The sequence below is a fragment of the Chrysemys picta genome, chromosome 1, assembly GCF_011386835.1.
Source record: "Chrysemys picta bellii isolate R12L10 chromosome 1, ASM1138683v2, whole genome shotgun sequence".
Lineage (NCBI taxonomy): Eukaryota > Metazoa > Chordata > Testudines > Emydidae > Chrysemys > Chrysemys picta.
In genome coordinates, this window is record NC_088791.1 from 27,097,492 (window position 1) to 27,108,768 (window position 11,277).

An 11,277-nucleotide genomic window follows, 5' to 3' on the forward strand; every position below is an offset into this window, starting at 1 on the left:
AAAGGGACCAGCAACCACATAACACCTCTGCACTGACATTCATTAGTCTGCATGGAATAAGGGAGCTATTTATCTAGGTTTTTCAGTTGGTGCCTATCACCGTAGTATCTGAGGGCCAACTATCAGAGTGTCATTTTTCCTGTGGGGAGGCAATCTCCCTTCCCTCTTAACAAGAGCCTGACTTTTTTTTTTTTATATAGAATATCAGGGTTGGAAGGGACCTCAGGAGGTCATCTAGTCCAACCCCCTGCTCAAAGCAGGTCTAATCCCCAGACAGATTTTTGCCCCGAGATCCCTAAATGGCCCCCTCAAGAATTGAACTCACAACCCTGGATTTAGCAGGCCAATGCTCAAACCACTGAGCTACGAGTATTGGGGAGCATAGGGCTTGTTTAGACTAGAAGGTTGTACTGCTTGAGCTCTACTATTATAGTTAAACCAGTACAATCCCCCTAGTATGGACACAGTCATGTCAGTATAAAGCTGTTTAAAGCTGCTTTATACCAGTATAACTATTCCAGTACAGGGAGGGGAATAAGCCATATCGGTGTAGGGCACTTTTATAAAGATATAACTGTGTCTGCACTAGAAGATGTGGGACAACTATTTAGGTGAAAATAAATAAATAAATAAATGCATCCCTAACCAAAATAGTTATATCAGTACAAAACATTGTGTTTGGACTAGGCCTTTAAACACTAGCAAACAGCAGAATGAAGTTTGCTTGCACAACCTTAGTGCATTCCATTGTGCATATGTATTATGATACAGACTCACAAGTGTGGCCTTGGGGTCAATTCCCCTCCCCTCCCTGCATCAATTTCCTCAAAACTACCAAGGAAAGTGGTGGTTTCTCCATCTCTTGATGTCTTCTAATGAAGACTAGATGCCTTTCTGGAGTGTGCTTTGGTCCAAAACTAGCTACTGTGCTCTACAGGAGGCCTGTGATATGCGGGGGCGGGGGAGGGTTGTCAGATTAGATGATCTAATGGTCTCTTCTGGCCCTAGAGTCTAGAAATCTCTGAAAAACAGAGTGTGACACATTAAGCAGCCTCTGATGTTTTCATATATAGCCTGCTTGATGCCCAAAACTAACAATGAGTGAGTGGCGTGATACAGGGGAGCAGCTCAAATATCAAAAGGGGATGGCCAGGGGCAGGACATTAGCCTTTAGGGCAGGGGTGTGTGTGGAAGTGACATCACAAGAGCCTGTTGCAGGACCTCAGCTCATTGGTCAAAGGAGGTTGGGAAGCGGTGACCTCACAGAGGGACCCTGATAACGGCCAGGCAGGAAAAGGCTGCAGGGCAGGGGCACTATCAGAGACCCCCAGGGCTTTGCTGCAGTGAGTCTCTTCTCGAGGTCTCTTCTTGAGGACTGAAAGACAATTCAGGTTCCCGTATGTGAGGGTGAGGAAGAGCCTCTTTGGATTTTTCCCATTTCCCAGTACTAATTTTGCTGGAAAACCAATGTCTCTGTTGGGAAGGTAAGAGCCTCAGAGAGGTTTGGTACCTATTCAGCCTGATCCATCTGGTGCCAGCCAAATTCTAGGCACAGAAGCACTACACTAAAGTGGCAGAATTTTTTTCCCTACCTAGGCCTATGTCCCTTAGAATCACTGGGGACATTGGGCTTTATCTTTTATGGTTTCCCTTTTCCCTGCTTCCCTCCCTCCACTGGTGAGGAGGGGGTTACTCTCCAGCCCTCACTGTGGAAGGCCCTCAGGCAGAGGTGGGAATGGAAGAGTGCTCTGACAGTGATCCCCACTCGTGTCCTGATCCATTCTTTGGTCCATCTGGAGGGAATCCTCAGCTTCCTGCCCCTCAGAGTCTCAATGCTGATTGGCTGAGCTGGGGATCTAGTGACAGGAAGGAGACTCAGGACTTTGTTGTGTTCTTTTAAGACCAGGCAAATAAGCCATAACCAATCATATGCTTGATGAATTTTGCTGCTTCTCTCCATTAATTTTCTCTGAGCAGTTCATGATTCTCTCTAATGTTCTAGTTTTTCTCAAATACTTGCTGAATAATTACTATGAACAGTTGTTGGTCTGTAGCTCTTTTGAGATCATTTTATTCTGATCATTGACTGTATGAAATTCAAGACTGATGGTTAGTTTGAAAGTCAGGACTCCTGGGTCCTATTCCCAACTCTGCCACTGACTGGCTGTGTGATGTAAGACAAGTCCTTTCACTTTTCTCAGCCTTTGTTTCTCCTTCCGTCAATTAGGGATAACAATCCTCTCATACCTACCTCATGGTGGACAGAGATTGGGGAGCCATGAAGATCCGTTTGAGAGTGTCACTAATAGCTGTGTATAATAAGAGGTGTCCTATCATGTTGAATCATGGCAGATTATGATGCAATGCAGTAGAACCCCATTTATCCAACCCTCTATTGTCTGACTCTCAACGTTAACCGAATAATCAGCGCACACAGGTCCAGAGGCAGGAGATTTCTCCTGTGGCCGCTAGGTGGCGCTGCAGCCTCGCACCTTCCTATTCTCCGGGTTTGATTATCTGATTTGGCCCCAGTCCCAATTAAATTTGATAAACGGGGTTCTGTTGTATAATAGTTGAAATATTCTATTTTATTTGTATTTTATTAATTTTAAATCATTAAGAGGAGCAACTACTTAGCCCAGACTGAAGCAACTTATCTAGTTTTCCAGATCAAAGTATCTCCTCTTTGTGTATAATGAGATAATTTAACAGTATATGTAGGGCCCTACCAAATTCACGGTCAATTTTGGTCAATTTCATGGTCATAGGATTTTAAAAATCATAAATTTTATGATTTCAGCTATTTGTAATTATTACATGGGGTTGTAATTGTAGGGGTCCTGACCCAAAAAGGAGTTGTGGGGGGGGGTCGCAAGATTATTTTGGGTGGGTTTGTGATACTGCTACCCTTACTGCTCATGGGTGCCGCCTTCAGAGCTGGGTGCCTGGCCAACAGCAGCCGCTCTCTGGTTGCCCAGCTCTGAAGGCAGCACAGAAATAAGGGTGGCAATACCGTGACCCCACCTAAAATAACTTTGCCATCCCCCTGCAACTCCCTTTTGGGTCAGGACCCCCAATTTGAAAAACACTGGTATCTCCTGTGAAATCTGTATAGTAGAGGGAAAAGCACACAAAAGACCAGAATTCATGAGGGGAGACCAGATTTCATGGTCCATGATGCGTTTTTGATGGCCGTGAATTTGGTAGGGCCCTAAGTATATGACGAACAGGAGGAGATGCGTTTGTTTTGCCAAAAAATATTTTTGCAAAAAATTTTCATCCAAATCGATTTATGATTTCAAAAAACAAACTTGTTTAATCTTAATGGGATTTTCCAACAGATTCATTGTTTCAATGAAAATTTTCCCACCATCTCAATTCCTGGGCTCTATCCCTGCCTCTGCCTTGTTATCTGTTGGTTAGCGCAAGAGTGAGACCTGTTAGCTTTTCTCTCTGGCTCTACCATTGCATTGCTGTGTGACCTGGAGTAGATCATTTCCCTTCTCTGTATCTCAGGGTCCCAATCAGTTCAATGGGAAGAGGGGCACTTCTCTAACTCCTGGCAGTAGTGAGTCTGGGTGAGATAATGGGCATTAAAACACTTTGCGGAGGAGAAAGGGTTGTTTCAAGGTGTTGATCACCAAGGCATTCTAAAATTTTCTAAAATGTCTAGTCTAGAGAAACAAGAAATGGTTGGAGACAAATTTTAACCATTAGTTCCTGACTCAACTTTCTGGCCTTAACAAACCATGTGCTGTACATCAGTTCTCTTCTGAGATCCTAGAAAAAGAATATCTTCACATCCATTAACAAGATAGTACCTATGTTTAAAAAGGGGAACAAAGAGGACCTGGGGACTTACATACCAGTCAGTCTCACTTTGATACCTGGAAAGATACTGGAACAAATTATTAAACAATCAGCTTGTAAGCACCTAGGGTTATAAGGACCAATGATATTTTCATTAATGATTTGGATAATGGAGTGGAGAGTATGCTTAAAAAATTTGCAGATGACACCAAGCACTTTGGAGCATAGGATTAGAATTCAAAACACCCTTGCCAAATTGGAGAATTGCTCTGAAATCAATAAAATGAAATTCAATAAAGACAAGTGCAAAGTACTTCACTTAGGAAGGAAAAGGCAAATACATGACTACAAAATGAAGAGCCTGCTGTCATCCTGCCACGAATCCTTGCCAGTTGCCTGCATTGGAATGTGAATGAGAGAGGCAAGGATATATGTTTGCGGTTTCACCAGTGCTTCACAAAGAACCATCCTGTGGCAGGTGTAGCCCTGTAGTAGTTTCTCTACTCTGACCCATGGCTCTCCCTTCCGTTGTAGGCTCTGCACAAGGTCTTGGCAGACCTCCTGTATGCCATGCTGGGGAATCGGCTGACAGAATCCCCAGATAGAGACAGGCTCCAATACATCTTGGAGGTGAGCCCAATGAGGAGGGGTCGGGGGCAATTTTACTTTAACACTAGGGAGGACTGGAAAGGAGAGACTGGAAGATCCATTTTCCAGTCTGTCCTTCTAGCTCGGATCCTACTGGGCCATCCTTGGTCACAGCAGTCAGTGCAATGCAATGTTGGGCCCTTTCTCTTACAAGCACAGGGGAAGGAGCTGGGACTTTAAGACAGAGTTCTGCCTGATTCTGTGAGCACTAACCACGGGGCCCGAGGCTGGCCTGAAGAGTGAGAGCCTCAACCCATCCCCCCACCTTGAGATCCAGAAGATGGTCCTCAGAGAAGAGTCATGGACTCCTTCCCAGAGAAAAAGGAGGCTCTCCAGGGAATCAGCGTGTCTCTCCTGTGAGCACTGAGATATCTGGGGGAATTGTCCTCATAGTCACTCCCTTCATCCCACCAAGGACTTTAGAGCCAGAAAGGGGTAAAGGGTCTGTCTCCTTCCCAATGAGCTGTTCGTGAATCAGGACTTCAGAGAGGATGGGACCAGCCCCAACACTGAACATTGTCCCAATCTAGAGAGACATGACAGGTTGTGACTTGCAGGATACAAGCATTGGCCAGTGTGCAACAATCCCCTTCTAAAGCGCTACGATCACTGAATCAGATATTCCATCCTGAAACAAAGTCTCAGCTCTTTGGGGATGGGGAGGGGCTCATTTACACAGCACATGCACCTGCCCATTGACCCTGACCTGCCTCCTTCCCTCCACAACATGTCAACCTCTGGATCAGGTCCAGAGTGTCCCAGGAGAGAGCCAGGGCCATAAGGAGCAGCACAGCCCTGCTCCAATTCACCATCACCCTCCCTGAATTTGACGTAAGTGACCTCTGACCCCAGCTTCCTGACTTTATGAGAAAGCTGACTGCATCTCTCTCTCTCTCTCTCTCCTCTCTCTCTACCTACCCCACCCCCCCCCCACCCCCCAGACTGATGATACATGATGCCAAAGACCTGTGGTACTGGGATTGGCACCAGGATAGCACGCTACAGGAATGCAGCTGAGGTGCGGGAGGTAAGGATTTTCTGCCGGAGAATTACACAGTTCGGGATGGGGGACTGGCTGGGTGTTCCTGCAGTAGCTGCATCCTGGAGACTGGACAAGATCCTGCTACTTATTTTAGCTCATAGACTTCCTCATTCAGCCCAATGGGAGAGGATGGCATTAAAGGAGCCTTGCAAATGATCATGGTTTTGTGTATTCCATGGATCCTTTGCTACGTGGCATGAAAATCATCCCTGGGTGGGCGAGTTACTGCAGGATTGTGTCTCTGGGGATCCAGTTCCTGAACCTGTCTCCCTGGCCGACACATGAGTGTCAGAGAGGGGAGCCACTGGGTTGGTGAGTGGGCAGGACACACCCAGCTATTGCCTGACCAGATCCTTGTTGGATGCCCAGAAAGGGAGTGGGGTTTGCCCAGTGCCATCACAAGCCAGTAACTAGAACACCCCTCTCTCCCCAGGGAACTATTGTCTGTGTGGTGAGGTCACATTGTCCTTGTCATGCTGCAGTTTGGATTTGCCTGGTAACAAACCCATGTGCTACAGCCTCCAGACCCAGTTACTAGAGAAGTCACTAAGGGGCGGGGAACAGACCTTTGGTCTGTCTGCTCCAAAAGCCCCAGGCCCCAAGCAACTAGTTCCAGGAAGTAGCTTTGCTGGAGGCAATAGAGGGTCCCCTATTGTCACTAAGAGCTGCACTCCAGAGCATGCCTGCTCACCCACACAGATACATTCCCAGCACGTCATGGCCCCTGCTGTGAATCCCCCTCTAGAAAGAGCTACTAGGCTTTTGATCCCTCAGTGTCTGCAACTGAGCCACTAGACAGTACTACCATTCCAGTCCCAGGATTTGGAGCCTGGTTCTGGGCAATCATCTAAAGACTCACCTTCTGCTGGTTTCAGGTCTTTGGAAATATCTTCCTGGAGGGGTAGAGAAGGTCATTCCCCCAAACAACAACTCTGGCTATCTACGACCCCTGCTCCAGATCAGTCAGGCTTGGCTGGTCCTAGCCTACTCCATTCTGGGGGAAGCCAACCAGCTGATAGGCGATGAGGTAAGTAGCTGGATTATGCTCAGGAGTTCGGGGGTGGGACCCGTGGCCTTTCACCTCTCGGCCATGGAAAGTCATTCCCATTCGATTGCCATTCGGTGGTTGGGCAGCAACAAGCCTGGTGGGGAATGAGACTCAGAGCTGGTGCTATTGGGATGGGAGATGAATTCACCTCCACAAGCAGGTTGGAGCCAGCTTGTCCCTGAGCAGTTCAGAACCACCTCTTTAGCTAGTTATTTAATTACAAGTGTTACATCACCAGAAGAAGCTGCCATTGCTCATGGCAGGGGTAGGAGAATCCCCTAGTGATGTTGTTAGCCTTTCCTGCCCCACAGGGCCTCAGCCCAGTTCCCAGTGTTCTAGTGTCCATGTCACCAGAGGCACCATTTAGAGTTGCCCCTATCACTGGCAGCTTGGAAGGGCCGAGGACTGACTGGGCCATGGCAAACTGGTCAGGCAGGGCTGAGGCACATGGGCTGGGGGAAGCTTGCTTTGCTGCTGCCCAGGCTGGACCTGCTCTGGGGAGAACTGGATGATTTGATCAGCCCCATTCACTAGGGCTGCCATTCTGCAGCTTCACCATTAGTCACTGGGGGTCAGTTAGGGAAAGGGCACAACCTCCCCCATCCCCCATTATTGCTGCTAGAAATCCTCTGACCCCCTCTGCAAGAGCCTCCTCCCTGCCCTACCTGGGTGGAGTGGGTGATGGAAGAGAGATTCTGAGAACTTGAGCTGCGTCCCCAGGTGGGTGTGGAGGTGGAACACCTATCAGAGGGTGGCTGAGGGAATGGAGGCCAGAGCTCACCCTATAAAGGGGGGGAGGCTATTTAACACTTGAGGTCACTAGAGAGGAAGACAAGAGTCCATCCCAGGGGTCAGGAGAGTAAATCTGTCCCTGAGACATGGGCAGGTGCTGGGTGGAAATGCTGCTGGTTTCTGTTGCCATTAATTGCCCCTGATCCCTAGGGGCATCCAGGTCTCTGACAGGTTCTTGTTCACTTGCAGCAGGAGGACATCATGGCCAAGGCAATGCATAGTTCCACACCATCAGTTCCTTTTGCTAGCTGCCTGAGGTAGTGCATGGGCTGTGCTTCTTGGGATGCCTGTGATAGGGTGTCTGAGGGGTTAGATAGCAGTCCTGGGCCACTGTGATCCCACCCCACTGAAACTGTAGAACCTGCTCCAGACGGAGGAGGAGTGTGGTGAAGCAGAGAAATCACCCACCAGCACAGAAGGGCATAAGGAGAGCCTTTGGCCCAACCAGCCCTGCATCATTATACTTGCAGCTAATGCCAGGCATGTAGGGGAGAGAAAAGGAGAGAACCTGACTCAGTTTGGGGCTGACTGGTGAAGAGACAGGAGCTAGCTGCCTCCCCAGCTGAGGGAAGGATCACTAGCCTGCCAGCCAAGGCAGCCACCAGGAACCCAGCACTGTTTTCTGGATCAAAGGAGATGGAGAAAGAGTCCTAGGAGCACCCAGCCTTACAGAAACTTGGGTGACAGAAGTACAGAGTCCTTGTGGAGGTTCTGACCCCGCCAAACTTACAGCTGCCCCACCTGGAGGAACCTGGGACCTCAGCAGCATAGCCACCACAGGAACTTGGATAATAGGGGCCATGCCCCAAACTGAAGGGGCAACAGTAGGAAGTAGTCCAGGACACCAAATGTAGACTTCCCCTAGGGAGATCTCCTACTCCAGGGTTAATTTACACAGGGCCTTAGGCTGGGACCTCGTGGAGTGGGAGGTCTTGGGTTCCCCTATTGCCCTGTGTCTTAAAGACTGAGGCACCTTGACCACTGAAGCAGGAGGCAGGAAGCCAAGTACTGAAACCACTAGACCAACTCACCCTCCAAGTCCCCTGTTTACAAAGAGTTTAGAAGACAGCTCAGAAGTGAGAGAGACAGCAGAGAACGAGAGACTTACCTTGGGAGCGCCTGAACAAGGGTGCAGCAAAAGTCCTGGCTGCAGGAAAGGTTTTGCTAGCAGCAGCTACCCCAGGCCTGCCTGAGAGAAGGGGCTAGCCCTTCGCTAAGACTAGGGAACTCTGGGCTCTAACTTCTGGAGGATCACTGATGTGGCATTTGACTATATGCCAAGAGGGAGGGCCCAGGCTCCCATATGAACCACCCTTTTCGTGGACTGGGGATAAACCCCCTTTCCCTCCCTTGGAGAGGAGGAGAGAATAGAGACATTTTAACCCTAAGTCAATGATGTGCCACTCACAGGCGACATGGATTGAAGACCCTTTCTTTTGTGGGGATGTTGGACTGTGTGCATTGTATTGGGCTCTGGTGAAGTGGCCTTTCTTTTGTGGGGATGTTGGACTGTGTGCATTGTATTGGGCTCTGGGTCAAGTCACTACCTACCAAAAGATGAACTGCCACAGCATTGGAGTAATTGCTGGAGGGAGGCCAGAGACAGGGGAGAGTTGATACCCAGGGACATGACTATTAGGTGGCACCACACATAGGCCTATCCCCCATCACAATTTGGCAGAGAAAGCAGGCTGCAGGTCTGGGATGTTGCCATGAGGCCCCCAAAAGAGAAAAAGGATTGATATGGTAAAATGAATGAAGTGGCTATTAGATAGCCAACAACAACAGGCGGGGCCTCACTGGAGCAACAACAGTACCATCTGGTCCAACAAATGGCTACCCAGGAGCAACAACAGGTGACACAACAGCAGCAGCTCATTCAGGAGTTGGCAGTGCAGCAAAAAGAACAGCAGCAATGCATCGTCCAACAAATAGTGACCCTCTGTGTTGGGGTGTACTCGCCCCACACTGAACAGGGAAGGGTTAACTCCACATTGTGGGCTGAGGAAGCCATGCCTCCTCACCTCTGCTGGGCATGCTCCAACTAGAGCACCAGTATAAAAAGGAGCAGCTCAGCTCAGTCAGGGCTGACCACTGAGGATGGAGGACGCACATGGCCAGTTCCAGCCCAGGAGCTGGAAGCCCCAGATACTGGAAGCCAGGCCTACTGAGGCCTGGGCAGATACCAGCTACCTGAAGACACCCAAGGGAGGACAGAGATGCTGAGAGCTGCACAGACTGAGAAACCGGAGACTCCGGAAACACCCACACCTCCACATCAGGAGACAGGATAGGAGGTAGTGCAGGAGTACTATACATTACTACGGTTATAGAACCAAAAGCTAAGTCAGCATGTTTCAGTAGGATCCCCGCTGACACAGTAACGAGAGTACTTGTTGCTGACAGGGGCCTGGGCTGGGACCCGGTGGAGTAGTGAGGCCTGGGTCCCCCAATCCCAGCCATCACCCTGTCTGGGTGGTGGCCCATCTCCCTGCAGCTATTAAACTGTACTATACTGACTCTGGCCATTAGGCCACACAACCCTGACCGAGAGGGCAGCTATATTGACTGTGGTCATTGGGCTACGTGGTCCTAAGGGAGAGGGTCCCTATATTGACTACGGCCATTAGCACAGTCCTGAGGCAGAGGGCAGTCATATTGACTTTGGTCATCGAGCCACACAGCCCTGAGGGAGAGGGCTAGGATGACCAGCTCACAAGAGTGAAATATCACGACACATTGGTCGAGCAGGGGGGACGACAGACAGACACAGGTGCACAGCCCCGAATGGAGCCAGAGGCACACTGGTCCGCCTGGCCCCGTGCTACCAGCGTGCCCCTTCCTGTTGGGGATGGGCCCATGCTGCACCACACAGCTCCCCTGCCCAGCGCCCCCTGGATCCACTATGCCCAGAGCCCCCCTAAAACCCTTCCACCACAAATGCACAGTGCTGTGTGCACACACCCCGCCCAGCGCCCCCCTGCCCATAGTCTCACCATAGCTGCCCAGCACCCCACACAGCACCCCCCACTCGCTAGTTTCCCAATATACACAGATTTCCCCTCCCTCCCTTCCTTCCTCCCTCACAGTGCCCTTCCCCACAGCCCCACCACCACAACTACACAATGCCCCACACAGACCCGCACTGCCCAGTGCCCTGACACACACAGATCTCCCCCACTGCCCAGCACCCCCCAACAGGCCCCCACTGTCTAGCACCCCAAAACACACAAACCTCCCCCACTGCCCAGTGCCCTCCACACCCTCACAGCCCAGCACCCCAAGCACACCTCCAAGACACTCACTCCATCACACCCTGCCCCCTTCCCTGGCCGCACTCACCAGACCTGCTGGGAGATCTCTGGCTCCTAGGGTGAGAGTGGCGAGGGGAATCTCTAGACTCTTCACGTGCTGCGCCTGCCACAAGCGCGAGCTCCGTGGCTCTCATTGGCTGGGAAAAGTGCCAATGGGAGCTGCCGGAGCCACGGAGTGGGGCTTGCAGGTGCCAGCAGCACGCAGAGCCCTCCCACCCTAAGAGCCAGAGGGACCTGCCAGGGGGCGAGGTGGGGAGTCCCGGTGGTGCTCACCTGGGGCGGCTCCCATCCCAGGAAGCATCCAGCAGGCCGGTCCCTCTGGCTCCTAGGGTCGCGGGTTGGGTCAGGTCAGGTGGGGGGGGGCAGAGGGCTCTCTGCTTGTTCCCAGTGCCTGCAAGCCCTGCCCCTGCAGCACACGGTGCTCCTGCCGGCGGGCGGGCGCTGGGAGCTGCCCCAGGAAGCGCTGAGCAGCGGTGAGCAGCGGCGCCTCAGCTGCAGTCTGGATGGTCCTGATATCAGGACAAAGGGCGTCCCGACCGATGTAAGGTCGGGACGCAGGACAAGTCCCCTAAAATCGGGACTGTCCCGATAATATCGGGAAGTCTGGTTACCCTAGAGAGGGC